The 16,509-nt window shown below is 39.4% G+C and overlaps 1 protein-coding gene across 8 annotated transcripts in view; it reads left to right on the top strand.

Moving 5' to 3' along the window:
• The window catches only part of slx4ip (SLX4 interacting protein), a 179,824-nt gene that overhangs the window by 21,893 nt on the left and 141,422 nt on the right, over positions 1-16,509 (top strand). The gene's annotated exons all lie outside the window — the stretch shown is intronic.

Genomic DNA, 16,509 nt, shown 5'->3' with positions numbered 1-16,509 from the left:
CTTAGAAGAGTGGGCTAAAAGATGGCAGATGGAGTTTAATACCAATAAGTGTGAAGTGTTTCATTTTGGAAAGAATAATCAAAGCAGGACATATGTAGTGAAGGGGAGGGCATTGAGGAATGCAGAGGAACAGAGAGATCTTGGAATAACGGTTCATCGTTCTTTGAAAGTGGTTTCTCAAATGGATAGAGTGGTAAAGAAGACTTTTGGTATGCTGGCCTTTATAAAACAAAGCATAGAATATAGGAGCTGGGAGATGATTTTCAAACTATTCAAGGCATTGGTGAGGCCAAATGTGGAATACTGTGTGCAGTTCTGGTCCCCACATTAGAGGAAGGATATCAATAAGGTAGAGAGGGTGCAGAGAAGATTTACAAAAATGTTCCCTAGATTAGAGTATCTAGAATACAAAGAAAGATTGATTCGACTGGGTCTTTATTCATTGGAGCGTAGAAGGTTGAGGGGGGGGATTTGATAGAGGTATTTAAAATCATGAGAGGGATAGAATAGATGTGAATAGGCCCTTCCCCTTGAAGGTAGGTGAGATTGGAATGAAAGGTCATAAGTTAAGGGTTAGGAGGTAAAAGTTTAGAAGTAACATGAGAGGGAGCTTCTTCACTCAGAGTCATGGCTGAATGGAATGACCTTCCAGAGGAGGTAGTTGCAGCAGGATCAATTTTGTCATTTAAGAGAAGGTTGGATAAGTGCATGGATGTGAGGGGATTGGATGGTTATGGTCAGGGAGCAGGTAGGTAGGACTAGAGGGGATCACTTAAATCAGTGCAGAATAGAGGGACCAAGATGGCCTGTTTCTGTACTATAATTGTTATATGGTTATATTTAAGGTTCAGTTAGGTAGATTTTTACTTAAAAAAGGAATTGAGGGATATGGGGAAAAGGCAGGTTGGTGGAGTTGAGTCAATGATCAGATCAGCCATGATCTTATTGAATGGTGGAGCAGACTCGATGGGCTGGATGGCCTATTCCTCCTTCTATTTATGTTTTTATGTGCAGACAGTTTAAATGGGCACTATGGTCGACAAAGTTCTAAATTAATTTCACATTAATAATTTGCAATAAATGTTAGAGTAAAATATTGAATGAATTTGTTGCAGTACAAGTTAATCATCCTTGTGGATTTTGGCATATAATCATGGTCACTCTGTGATCAAGTTTGCCCCAAATGTAATGCTTTGGTGGTGTTCATTTGTAATTGAGGCAACTATGGTGAAGATTGGGTAATACGAGTTTCAGGTGGCTGTGCAAGCCAATACAATTATTAATTGGTTGGTCTGATTCAAGATGCAGAAGTTACCCTGGACTTTTCAATACCTAATACGTGATCAAATCAGGTTTGGTGGGCTCACAGAGAAACAGTTTAGATAAAGGCTAAACAAACAAAGGATGATCTTTGATGTACACACAGGGAAATAGTAACAGGGAAGACACAAAACACTCAGTACTTTAAACCATGTAAGCAATCGCATCGAATACAGCAATCTCCAATACCAGTGTCTGTTTCTCTTTCACACACGTATACAGTAATATTCAATAACTAGCATCCACTTACTCTACAGGGACTTGAACACATACTCCCAAGTCCCTGTTCCAACAGCATATAGTTCAATGCCAAGTATTCCCACACAGTACTACAATCCCACTCTAAGTGAGGTGCACACCTTATCAACCAGCAATGACCACAGTTCATGATCTGGTATAGAGCAATATTCATAGTCAGAACAAAAGGCACTTTCAGGTGGCCAATTGACCTGCTTATGAAGCCGCATATTTTTGGCAAAATGCGGCTGTGGGAAGGCCACATGAATGAGCAGGAGGCGCCTGCAAGGTGAGTGGTAACCCTCCTCCGTGAGGGATAATCCCTGCAGCACAGTGACTTCCCCAGCCATCTGAATGCAGCCGCCTAAAAGTGGCTGCATTCGGGTGACAATCAGCTGGCCAGTGACTGACAGCTCCTCTCCCAGTCCCCACACTGTCGGGCGGCCGACGCGGGCTGTCCCCACACTGTCGGGACTGATTTCGGGAGTGGGGAGAAGGGGGTTGGCCAAAACAATGCTTGAACCCGACTCGAGCCCCTCCTCCTCCCCTGCCGGCCCCAGCCCCTCCTCCATCCCCGCCGGCTGCTTCAGCCCCGTGAGTGAGAAGAGAGTAGGGCAGCGGAATCAGTATGGGGGCAGCCGGCGCTGGCTGTCGACTGAATTTATGAGGGGAGAGAGAGAGTGGGGCAATGGGATCAGCGTAGGGACGTCCTGTGTGGGATGTCCCCACGTTGATAGCCAGCCATCCTGAATTGACAGCCCAAGGGACAGGATGCGCTCAGATGCGCATCCCGGCACAGCTGTCCTTTCAGGTGGCCAGCGCTGCGCTTTCAAAGCTGCCACTTAAATGGCCGCCTCTGCTTCTTCAGGCGCATTCTTAGTGGAGAATGCACCTGAAAAAGCCTAAAGAGACCATGCTGCGGCACATGGTAGGCTTTTAAAGAGTAGCAAGCTGGGGAGTCTGGCCCACATAATCAGTAAAGGATAGATAAAGTCCCACCTTGATTGGCAGGTAATGCGACTTTCGACTAATTTCCAGATGGAAAGGTCATGTAACCCTCCACAATGCACATTCCCACCTGGTATCAGATGGAGAGTCCACGTGATCCTCCACAATCCACACTACAATACCATACATTTCTATTATGTGGAAAAAATAGTTACTTCAAAAGAGGACGAAAATCCATTTTCCAAGTTCTGGAGAGATTTGCAATTTCATTCTCTGACTCAGTTTAAATTTAAAGATGTTTCAATCTTTATTGACTCTTTGTGCATTTTAAAACAATTATGGATCCCATGGGTAGATTCCTAATAGTTACAGGCACATTGAATAATAAAAAAGTCGCCTTGGCTAATATACATGCTCCTAATGTTGACAATCTGGATTTTTTTAAGAAGGTGTTTGCTTCTTTACCGAATCTAAATGAATATATACTGATTATGGGTGGAGATTTTAACTGTTGTCTTAATCTGATGATTGATAGGTCTTCCTCTAATCAGATGCTTCCCAATAGATCTACTTTTACTAACTTTTTTGATTGATTATGGATTGGTTGATATATATGGAAGCTTTTACATCTGAAGGACAAAGACTTTTTTTTTCCTCATGTTTATCATAGTTATTTTAGGATTGATTATTTCTCTATTGATACTCGTCTGGTCCCCTTGGTAATGAACTGTGTATATGATTCAATTGCTGTTGCTGATTCATGCACCCATGAAACTCTCTTTTAAATTTTCTGATGTTATATCCTGGAGCTCAGCAGTGGCAGTTTAATTTGACTTTACTTCAAGGAGAGAAATTTGTAGACTTTATTAAGAAACAATTTTTTCTTTTTATTAGCAAACTCAACTTGGGGAATGTCGAGCCTAACTGTTTGGGATACCTGTGAGGACAAGTAATTTCTTATTCAGAGGGTTAAGGAAAATGTACGAAAGAATAGTTGTTATACTGAATTTTTTAAAAAAATAAAGACATGATAGAAAAGACTTGAGAAAACCTAAAGGCTCAATAAGGAAAGGGAAAACTCCAAATGCAATACAATTTATTATTAACATATCCTATTGAGAGCCAATTATTTAAATCAATAAGCCAGTTTTATGTACATGGTGATAAATTAGTTAAATTGTTAGCTGGACAATTAAAGGCAGCTCTGGCTGAAAGACAGATTCCTAAGATTCGTAAAGGAATTGGGAATATTGTATGTAATTATGATTAAATTAATAAGGCATTTCAGGATTTCTATTCTGAATTATATTCATCTCAATTTCCTGATAATACAATAAGTATGGATAGATTCTTGCAACGATTGAATATCCCTAAAATTTCTTCAAATGATCAACTTTTATTGGAAGCTCCAAAATCAGAAATGGAAAATTTTAAAGCTATTTCCTCTCTTCAATCCGGCAAAGCTCCAGGCCCGAATGGTTATACTATTGAGTTTTTAAATGTTTTGCTAACATACTAATGCCTTGGGTTGTGTATTCTGTATCTCTTGGAACGTTGCCAGACTTTTTATGAAGTATCAATTTTGTTAATTCCTAAGAAAGACAGAAACATTTAGGTTGTGCTTCCTGTAGACCAATGTCAATGTTGAATGTTGATTCCAAAATTCTTTCTAAGATTTTAGCTTTTAGATTCAAAAATATTCTTCCTCAGATAATTTCTACTGACCAAACAGGATTAAAAAAAGAATTGTTATTCACATTTTAATATCTGTAGGTTAATGAATATTATTTACTCTCCATTGACTAAAATTCTGGAATGTATAGTATCGTTAGATGCAGAAGAGGCTTTCAATAGAGTGGAATGGAAATATCTGTTCGAAGTTGTGGAAAGATTCAATTTCAGTCCTGGTTTTATTTCATGGATTAATTTGATCCATCATGCTCCTGTAGATGCTGCAATTACTATTAATCAAAAATCCTCTTTTTTAAAAAAAATATGTTTTGAGGAACTAGACAGGGTTGTCCATTAAGTCCTTTATTATTTAATCTAGCCTTGGAACCTTTAGCGATAGTACTTCGTGACTCCAGTGATGTTTTTAAGGGTAATAACAAAGGAGATATTTTTCTTGAAGTATCTTTATACACAGATGATCTTTTTGTATATATTTCAGATCCTGAGAAATCTATTCCTTCAATGCTGTCTTTGTTTTCCCAAATCAGTATTTTTTTTAGGATATAAATTGAATTTCCACAAGAGTGAACTATTTCCAATGAATATGCATGTACCTATCTATGAGTGTATGCTTTTTAGAGTGTTTAAAGAACATTATACATATCTTGCGATTAAAATCAGTTTTAAAAAAATTAAAGATTTATACAAATTTAATTTTATCCCTTTGATTGACTATGTGAAACAAACACTTTCTAGATGGTCTCAATTGGCCATAATTTCAGTAGGTCGTATAAATGCTGTCAAGATGATAATGTTACCCAAATTTTTTATATATTTCAAGCAGTTCCAGTTTTTAATTCCTAAATCATTTTATAACATAACATAACAATTACAGCATGGAAACAGGCCATTAGGCCCTTCTAGTCTGCACTGAACCAAACACCACTCTCTAGTCCTACCTCCCTGCACAATGCCCATAACCCTCCATCTTCTTCTCATCCATATATCTGTCCAACCTTTTCTTAAATAATACAATTGACTCCGCCGCCACTATTTTTCACGGAAGCTCATTCCACACAGCTACCACTCTCTGAGTAAAGAAGTTCCCCCTCATGTTACCTCTAAACCTCTGCCCCTTAATTCTTAACTCATGTCCTCTTGTTTTAATCTTTCCTCCTCTTAACGGAAATAGTCTATCCACATCCACTCTGTCTATCCCTTTCATAATCTTAAATACTTCTATCAAATCCCCTCTCAACCTTCTACGCTCCAAAGAATAAAGACCTAATCTGTCCAATCTATCCCTATACTCTAGATGCTTAAACCCAGGTAACATTCTGGTAAACCTTCTCTGCACTCTCTCCACTCTGTTTATATCCTTCCTATAATTAAGCGACCAGAACTGCACACAGAACTCCAAATTAGGCCGCACCAACGTCTTATACAATCTCAACATCACCTCCCAACTCCTATATTCCATGCAATGATTGATAAAGGCCAGCATACTAAAAGCCTTCTTCACCACCCTATTCACGTGAGTTTCTACCTTCAGGGAACGATGTACCGTTACTCCTAAATCTTTCTGCTCTTCTGTATTCATCAATGCTCTCCCATTTACCACATATGTCCTGTTCTGATTCTTCTTACCAAAATGAAGCACCTCACACTTATCAGCATTAAACTCCATCTGCCATTTTTCAGCCCACTTTTCTAAGCAGCCTAAACCCCTCTGCAATCCTTGAAAACCTTCTTCATTATCCACTATTCCACCTATCTTAGTATCGTCTGCAAATTTACTAATCCAATTCACCACCCCATCATCTAGATCATTAATGTATATAACGAACAACAATGGGCCCAATACAGATCCTTGAGGCACACCACTGGTCACCGGCCTCCAACCTGACAGACAATTATCCACTACCACTCTCTGGCCTCTCCCTTTCAGCCAATGTTCAATCCACTTGACTATCTAAAAATTTATACCTAAAGACTGCATCTTCCTAACTAACCTTCCATGTGGTACCTTATCGAAGGCCTTACTGAAGTCCATATAGACAACATCCACTGCGCTACCCTCATCCACATTCCTAGTCTCCTCTTCAAAAAATTCAATCAGATTGGTCAAACATGACCTTCCTCCCACAAATCCATGTTGAGTGCTCCTGATCAAACCCTGTCTATCCAGATGTTTATAAGTACTATCTCTAAGAATTTTCTCCATTAATTTACCTACCACAGACGTCAAACTTGCAGGCCGATAGTTGCCAGGCTTCCTCCTTGAACCCTTTTTAAATAACGGAACCACATGCGCAATGCGCCAAACCTCCGGCACTATCCCCATATCTAATGACATTTGGAAAATTACCGCCAGAGCCTCTGCTATTTCCTCCTTCACTTCTCTCAATGTCCTGGGGAAGATCCCGTCTGGTCCCGGAGACTTATCCACCTTTATATTCTTCAAAAGCCCTAAAACTACATCTTTTGTAATCTCTATATTCCCCATATTTACCCAATTTGCTTTTTTTATCTCACATCTCCCAATATCCTTCTCCTTAGTGAATACCGAAGAAAAGAAACTGTTCAATATCTCCCCCATTTCTCTAGGCTCCACACACAGTTTTCCACTCTGATTTTTTTAGATAATATTGACTCCAAATTTTCCACTTGTGCATGGAATAATAAGAATGCTAGGTTGAGTAAATTTCATTTACAGAAATTTTATTTCTGTATGGCTTTACCTAATTTTAGATTTTATTAGTGGGCAGTTAATGTTCGATAAATTATTTTCTGGGTGTACTATTCTGTCAAACCAGAACACCCTCATTAGACAAATTTGGAATTGAAATGGAGGGGGACTTTGGAGGAATATAGGTTTTAATTTGGATGTCTAATGGCAGGGAAATTGTCATTTATTAGTATTAATATTAATGGAATTCAGAATTCGATAAAGAGAAAAAGGTTATTGAATTATATGAAAAAATTTAAAGTGGATGAGGCTTTTATACAGGAAACTCATTTAACATAAAGCATATGAAATTAAAGAGACTGGGTAGGGGAGGTATTCTCCATTTAATTTTAAAGCTAGAGGAGTTGAGAAATTAATAAAGTTTACTAATTGAAATATTGGATGTAATGACTGATAAAGTGGGAAGGTATGTGATGATATATTGCTAAATTTATTCAGAATGTTTGACTTTGATGAATGTGTATGTACCGAATGTAGATGATGGAAAATTTATACATGATGTTTTTATGCAATTAGCTAATGCAAAAGGGAAAATAATTATGGGAGGAGACTTTAGTTTTACTTTTGATTCCAAGTTGGATAGATCAGAAGGAATTATGGTTAAAAATAAGGTGATAAAGGATGTGAAAAATTTTAGGAATGAAATGAAATTTGTGGATAGATGGAGGAAGATGCATTCTGATACTAGCGATTATTCATTTTATTCTTATAGATATAAGACATATTCCCATATAGATTTTTAATTGCCTCTCAACTTCAGTCAGGAGTCCATAGCATTGAATATCAAGCAAGGATATTTTCTGATTATTCACCTTTAGTTATGTCAGTTTTACTGGAGGAGGAGCAAAATATAGGTTATAGATGTAGATTTGATGCAACATTGTTGAAAAGGAAAGATTTTTGTGAATTTTTCATACATATATATATTAAAAGGCAACAGATTTTTTTATCGACCTGTTTAAAAGGACAAATAATAAGTTATATGACTAAGGTTAAAAAAGAATATATGTTTGAAGTTAATTCTTAGGAAAAGGGAATAATAAAGATGGTAAAATAATTACAAAATTGAGGGAATGATGAACAAAGAAAAATGTTGGATTTAAAGAAATTGAACTTTAATACAGTACAAACATACAGAGTAGAGAGGGATACAAGACGAACCCGACAAAAATATTACAAATTGGGAGATAGAGCACATAAAGTTTCTGCATGCCATTTGAAAACTGAACAAATATCAAGAGCACTAGTAGCTGTAAAAGAAGATTCGGGTCACCTTACTTGTAAAACACAAGGTATTAATGATGTGTTTATGAAATTAGAATCTTTGAAAGATGGGGATAAAATAGATGAATATTTGTCCAAAATTACTTTACCACAGTTAAGCACAGAAGAGAAGACAGAATTAGCAAATCGATTTACTGTTACAGAACTATGATATATTGATGTCCTTACCAAATAATAAGGCTCCAGGGGAGGATGGTTTCTCTCCAGTTTTACAAAGAATTTAGACAGTTATTAATTCCAATATTTATGGAATTGTTAGATCAAATGGAAGATTTTTGGGACTTACCTGAGTCGCTTAAAACTGCATTAATAACAATTATTCCAAAAAAGGAGAAGGAACCTTTGCTTCCATCTTCTTGTAGATCAATTTCATTACTGAATACTGATTATAAAATTTTGTCCAAATTAATAGCTAATAGATTAGCTAAATAATTGCCTAAATTGATTAATATGGACCAAACAGGTTTTATTAAAAATAGAAGATATCGTAAGATTTTAAAGTTTAATAGATATGGCTCAGAAAATAAAACTACCATCAGTGGCCTTAGCTTTAGATTCTGAAAAGCCGCTTGATAGATTAGAATGGGACAATTTATTTAAAGTACTGAAGGTTTTTGGAATTCTGACAAGTTTTATAAATTGGATAAGAGCATTATATAATTCTCCAAAGGCTAAAGTGATTACAAATAGACAAATATCAAAATCTTTTTTGTTGTAAAGATCATCTCGACAAGGATGTCCATTATCTCCTTTTTTTTATTTGCATTAGCTATAGAAACTTTAGCTGAGGTGATTAGAAGTGATAATGGGATTGAGGACTTTAAGATACATGATAAGGAACACAAAATTAGTCTCTTTGCAGATAATGTAATACTATATCTTTCAAACCCTGAAATGATTGATTGGCAGAGTATGGGTTAGTATCCGGTTACAAAGTAAATATTGATAAAAGTGAAGTGATGCCAATGATTGAGACAGATTATGTTCAAGTTAAGAAAAGGATAAAATTTAAATGGCAGACTTGTGCAATTAAATATTTAAGAATTAACGTGGATAAGAATTTAAATAATTTATTTAAATAAAATTGCTTACCTTTTATTGAGGAAATTTAAAGAAGATTTATTAAGATGGAAAGATTTGTCAATTTCTTTAATAGGAAGGATTAATTGTGTGAAGATGAATATCTCTCCTAGAATATAATACCTTTTTCAATCTTTACCAATTTTTGTACCAACAATGTTTTTTTCAGGATTTAAATAAAAGTGTAAAAAGATTTATTTGGAGGGATAAAATACCTCGGATGGCATTTGAAAAATTAACATGGAGATTTGATCAAAAGGGACTTCAATTGCCTAATTTTAAAAATGATTATAAAGTGGCTCAACTTAGATTTTTGTCCTCGTTATCAGACTGATGAAAAGATTGCATGGGTGAAAATTGAAATGACTAAAATAGGAGAAAGTAATTCTGAACATGTTTTATATGAATGGCATGAGGGGTTATTAAAAGGAAAATCTGATACACCAATTTTGATGCATATATTTAAAGTATGGAATGGAGTACATGTAGAAAGAGGAATGAAACATTATCAGTTGGCTCAAATAATATTAAATCAAAATTCTTTAATTCCTTTTACGGTTGATAACTGTTATTTTGATGTTTTGTATAATTGAGGAATAAAAAAAAAGGGATTGGATTTTTTGGGGATTTTTTTTACTTTTGATCAATTGAAAGATAAGATAATATATCACATAATACTATGAAATCATATTTTTTTTTAAATTAGGGAAGAATTTTAAATTGCCAGAGCAAAGTCCATTGGAATATCTAATACAGATACATTTATTGAAAGATTTATTACCAATATGTATATTAAATTACAAGAGATTAGTCAGAAAAAGGATTTTTAAAAATCTAAATCTAGATGGGACAAAGATTTAAATATACAGATTCAAGATGAAGTATGGCCAAAATTATATAATGTTATTAATACAATTAATGTTGGATATCAAATGGTACAATTTAATTTTTTACATCATTTATATTATACTCCATATAAATTGCATGCACTTCATTCGAATTGTTCTGATCAATGTTTTAGATGTAAAGAAGTAGGATTTTTTTTGCATGCAGAATGGCAATGTGAAAGGTAGATAAGTTTTGGAAGGATACAAGTATTTTATTGGGACGAGTTTTGATGATGCAAATTTTGAAGTATCCCAGAGTATTTTTATTGGGAGATATTTCCCAGTTGAAGTTAGATATTTATCAAAAGAAGTTTTCAAGTGTAGCAATAGCAAAGAAATCTATAGCGGTAATATGGATATCTGGTGATATTGTGGAGTTGAATAGATGGGGAATAGAACTTCATTAGAGAGAATAATGTGTAATTTATGATATCAACCAGAAAAATTTGATAAGATTTGAAACCCTACATGGATTTTATTGCTACGACTACCTTCAGCGACACCATGCCCCCATCCAATCCGCCCTAATTAGTTATGTAAATTAATTGATTAAAAGATACAGATTTATTAGACAGGCTTTTCTTTCTCTTTTCCTACTTTTTTGGGGAGGGAGGGGGTGGGGAGAACATGTATAAAAATGTATAATTTTTGTCATAATTTTATCTTAATCATGTAATGGATAAAACTGTATATGTTTTGACGCAAATGGAAAATATTTTTTTAAAACTTTGAAGAGACTTGGCATATTTTTATAAACTATTGTAGCACCTGCTACAGCAGTGCTACGGAATCAAGAGACGTCCACACGGTGCAAGGGTGAACTAGTAACTGACTTTGTTTGAATTCCTCGCACTGCGCGCAGGGAAACACTCACTTCCAGTGAAGTGTGCGCTGGCTTCTGGAAGTGAAGTCATGGCATCACTCCCTGTCTGGTGGTGCACCATCTGGAAGCGGTAATGTGCTCTGGGCAACATGTGTCCTTAACCGCAGGCATCTCCTCGGGAGAGATGGGGGATCCGCGCCATTTTGAGTTGGACTACTGGGGTGGCGATTTGGCCCACCTAAGCATGTGGTCGCTTGGCCCACTACACCACCAAACACCCCCCCCCCCCCCCCCCAAAGAATAGCTGCCGCCCTGTGAGTAGGTTACTGGAAAGTCTTTGAGCAGGCAGCCTCTGCATCTAACCTGGAGGTCCAGGACACGCTGGCCTGAGTCTAGATGCGCTGCCTTGAGGCCTTCGATCGTGAATCTGTCCTGTTGCCCACCAATGTCCAGTGTAAAAATCGACATTGTCGCACTGCAACACCTTGAATGGCCCATTGTAGGGGCACTGTAGGGGGTGTTCCTTGCTGTCCTCTCTGCACGAAAACGTAGACCGTGGCCTGAAGATTTGTGGGGATGTGGCAGGGTGGAGAGCAGTGTCAGGAAGGTGGTGGGGGATTTTCTTTACCTGCTTGCACCCTCAATCGCTGGAGGATGTCTAGGGTGCTAGGCTGTGGGCTGGGTATGTTGAAGTGAATGTTCCCAGGGATGGTAAGCGGGAGGCCGTACACCATCTCAGCGGATGAGGCTGGTAGGTCTTCCTTTGGTGCTGTGCGGATTCCTAAGAGCACCCATGGGAGTTCGTCCATACATTTCGGGCCTTGTAGTCGAGGTTTTGGTGCTGCCGTCAGGTGGCGGTGGAAATGCTTGACCAGGCCATTTGCCTGAGGATGGTAGGCCATGGTGTGGTGCACCTGGCTGCCGCAGAACTTAGTTAGGTCAGCCCAGAGCGAGGAAGTGAACTGGGCCCCTCAGTCTGAGGTGATGTGGGTCACGACTCCAAAACGTGCGTCCCAAGTGGACAAGAAGGCTCAAGTGCAAGTCTCTTTGCCGCATGTGGGTAGGGGTATGGCTTCCGGCCAACGGTGAAATGGTCGATTATCGGCTCACAGGAAGTGGGCCAATGATGTACACATGCTCAGATCAGCTCTGCGCCGGCTCGAAAGTCTGGATTGGGGCCTTGGTGTGTCTGTGCACTTTGGCGCATTGGCACTGCAAACAGGTTTTAGCCCATAAGGTCATGTCGCGGCGGAGGCCGTGCCACAGGAACTTGTTGGACAACAGGTTCACTGTGGACCTTATGGAGGGGTGGGACAGGCATAGATTTGTTTGAACACCCACCATCGCCAGGTCGCGGATAGGATGGGTCTGGGGAAACCTGTGGATACGTCATTCAGTAAGGATGGGCCCCCTGATGAGGGGCAGAAATCGCTAACCTTCATCCTGGAGATGGCAGTCACCGGACTGGACATCTGCATCCTCCGTTTGGTCCTTGGCCAGCTAAGCGACATTGAGCCCCCTGAGGTGGCAGCAATTGTGGGTCTTTTTTTTTAATTTTTTATTTTTCACACCATAAACCACATTAACCATGATACATACTTTTTCCTTTTTAAATATATACAGTGCCATTTTCTCCCCCCCCCCCACTCCTCCCATCCAACCCTCCCTACCTCCCCCCCCCCGTCCATTTAAAGTACAAAATCTAGGATACATTAAACCAGTCAAACAATGTTGTTATTCAATAAAAATAAACAAGAAATTCCACTGAGTCAATTCTTTTCATTTCCTTTTCCTTTCGTTAATTTAGGAAGTGAATGTCCCCGGTAGGTTTTCTCTATTGTGTTTCATGTAAGGCTCCCATATTTGTTCAAATATTTCAATATTATTTCTTAAACTATATGTTATTTTTTCTAATGGAATACATTTATTCATTTCTATATACCATTGTTGTATTTTCAAATTATCTTCCAATTTCCAGGTTGACATAATACATTTTTTTGCTACGGCTAGAGCTATCTTAACAAATCTTTTTTGTGCACCATTCAAATCAATTCCAATTCTTTGTTTTTTATGTTACTTAGGAGGAAGATCTCTGGATTCTTTGGTATATTGTTTTCTGTAATTTTATTTAATATTTGGTTTAGATCTTCCCAAAATTTTTCTACTTTCTCACATGTCCAGATTGCATGAATTGTTGTTCCCATTTCTTTTTACATCGAAAACATCTATCAGATACTGTTGGATCCCATTTATTTAACTTTTGAGGTGTAATGTATAGCCTGTGTATCCAGTTATATTGTATCATATGTAACCTCGTATTTATTGTATTTCTCATCGTTCAAGAACATAACTTCTCCCATGTTTCCTTTTTTATCTTTATATTTAAATCTTGTTCCCATTTTTGTTTAGTTTTACCATTTGTTTCTTCATTCTCCTTTTCTTGCAGTTTAATATACATATTTGTTATAAATCTTTTGATTATCATTGTATCTGTAATCACATATTCAAAGTTACTTCCCTCTGGTAAACTCAGACTGCTTCCTAATTTGTCCTTCAAGTAGGATCTCAATTGGTAATATGCCAGCACTGTATCTTGAGTTATATTGTATTTATCTTTCATTTGTTCAAAGGATAATAATCTATTTCCTGAAAAACAATTTTCTATTCTTTTGATCCCTTTTTTCTCCCATTCTCTAAAGGAAAGGTTATCTATTGTAAAAGGGAGTAACTTATTTTGCGTCAATATTAGTTTTGGTAATTGATAATTTGTTTTATTCCTTTCTACATGAATCTTTTTCCAAATATTGAGTAGATGATGTAATACTGGAGAACTTCTATGTTGTACCAATTTTTCATCCCATTTATATAATATGTGTTCAGGTATCTTTTCCCTTATTTTATCTAATTCTAATCTAGTCCAATCTGGCTTTTCCCTTGTTTGATAAAAATCTGATAGGTATCTTAATTGTATGGCTCTATAATAATTTTTAAAGTTTGGCAGTTGTAAACCTCCTTGTTTATACCATTCTGTTAATTTATCTAGTGCTATCCTCGGTTTCCCCCCTTTCCATAAAAATTTCCTTATTATTTTCTTTAACTCCTTGAAGAATTTCTCTGTCAAGTGTATTGGCAATGCCTGAAATAGGTATAATATCCTTGGGAAAATGTTCATTTTAATACAGTTGATCCTTCCTATTAGTAGCAATTGTGGGTCTTGATAATGCGTTGGCCACCAAGTTAGACTTGTTGCGACATGGCGGATGTCTGTTGTGTACTCTGAAATGTAGGAGAGGTGACACTGTTGGCTCACCAACAACAGGTCTGAGATCTTGCTGAGAGCGTAGGTAAGTGATTTATGGTCTGTGTCGGTGGTGAAAACCTTCCTTCTAACATGTACGGAAAGTATCATATGGCCAGGTACAGGGCCAACAGCTCACAGTCGAACGCGCTGTGTTTGAGCTCTGGTGTCCGGAGGTGTTTGGTGAAGAAGGCCAGGGGGCCTACTTCTCTGTCCGACATGTCCGTTGTAAGGGCCGGGGGGAGGTACAATCTGGCTGGGTCAGGAATGTGGCCACTTTTGTGGTCTGGAACGCTTCTGTGGGTTCCGGAATCCACTGGAGCGTCTTGTTGCTGAGCCTGACTAGATTAAACAGGGGCTGCATGAGGGTGGCTGCTCCCGGGAGGAAGTGATGATAAAATTCACCATCTCCAGGAATTCCTGCAAGCCTTTGATTGTGCTTGGCTTGGGGAAGTTTTGGATGGCTTCTACCTTGTCCGGCAGTGGTTTGGCTCCCTCTTGGTGATACAACGACCTAGGTCTCTAGGACGAACTGGCACTTGGCTGGGTTCACAGTGAATCTGATCTGCTGCCGAACAGGTGAGTCAGGTGCGTCCTGTGTGTGCTGGCATCGGTGCTGGCGATGAGAATGTCATCCAGGTAGATGAAGATGAAATCAAGGTCCCTGTGACCACGTCCATAAGCCGCTGAAATGTCTGGGCTGTGTTCTTTAGTCCAAACAGCATCCGAAGGAAATCAAAAAGGCCAAACGGTGTGATGATGGCTGTTTTCAGGATGTCGCTAGGATGCACCAGAATCTGGTGGTACCCCTTGACAAGGTCCACCTTGGTAAAGGTCCGGCAGCCCTGGATCCTCGTGGTGAACTCCTGGACATGTGTGATAGGGTACCTATCTCGGTCTGTAGCATCATTTAGTCGCCATACAGGCACCGGCCATCGGAGCTCTTCTGTACCTCGTGCAGTGGGGAGGCCCAGTGGGCTGTTTGAACGGCAGATGATCCCCAACTCCTCCATGGCGGCGAACTTGATCTTGGTTTGCTGGAGTTTGTCTTGTTGGAGGTACCGAGCCCGTGCATAAATTGGAGGCCCGATGGTCTTTATGTGGTGCTTCACAACAGGTGGCGGTCTGGCGTCGTGGAAATTGGGCTCCAGTAGGGCCGGGTACCTGGCCAGTAGGCGGACCTATTCATTTCGGTCCAAAGCGTGGATTGCTATTGGCAAAAAATAACCTTGCCACAGAGTAAGGGGGTTTAATTGGAATGTGGAAGCGTCCACCAAATGTTCATGTGCCAGGAGGAAACTTGTTCTGAGTAAGGCCTGTCCCACAGTCGCAAATGTGCACTTCCACTGGAAAACTGTGTCCGCAGCATGGATTGTGACCAGACTGGTACCATAACTTGGAATGGAGGAGCTGTTGGCTGCTTGCAGAGGTTGGGGTTGTGTTTGGCCTCGAAATACATCAGTGGGACGAGGCTTGTCTCTGCGCTCGTGTCAACTAGGAAGTCCCTCTTTGTCTGCTGGTCCTTGAGGTAGAGTAGGCCTCTATGAGCACCAACTGCTGAGGCCACTATTGGCGGCCAGTCTGGCCATTTCCTGTCACCATGTTTGGTTTGGCGGTGGGTTAGGAGCACGGTGGGGAGGTGTACCGCCGGACGTTTCAGCCCCATCTGCGATGGTAGAAACAGTATTTGCTCTGTCTGGGTGCTCGTTGCATTATGATTGGGCCACGGCTACTGCTGGGAGGCCTGGTGGAGGAGCTGAAGCGGTGGCGCCGGCAGCGTAGATGGTCTGCATGTGGATTGAGCTCTGTTGTGGGGTACAGAAAGATCTGTCTGCTTACTTGGCTACCAGGTGTGGGGCGCTGAAATCCATGTCGGAAACTGTCAAGGAAATGTTTCCCAGCAGCTTGAAGAGGAAGAGGGCCTCGAAAAGGAAACAGTTTCTCTGTCTGACTGCTAGGGCTACCATTTCGTGCACGAGTTCGGAGGGGTTCCTATCACCCAGGCCTTGTATATTCAGGATGTGAACGGTGCGCTCGTGCTGGCTGAGTTCCAGGAAATCGAGGAGGAAACACTGGAATTACTCATACTTGCGCTCCATAGGAGTATTTTCCAAGAAGGAACTTACTTTGGCTACGGTGGCGGCATCCAGGGCGCTGATGACGTGCCAGAACTTGGTATCCTCTGAGACAATGCGTCTGATGTGGAACTGTG

Source organism: Narcine bancroftii, chromosome 4, assembly GCF_036971445.1.
Source record: "Narcine bancroftii isolate sNarBan1 chromosome 4, sNarBan1.hap1, whole genome shotgun sequence".
Classification (NCBI taxonomy): Eukaryota; Metazoa; Chordata; class Chondrichthyes; order Torpediniformes; family Narcinidae; genus Narcine; species Narcine bancroftii.
Note: the sequence above shows the minus strand (reverse complement) of the source record. Positions and strands in the feature narration are given on the sequence as shown.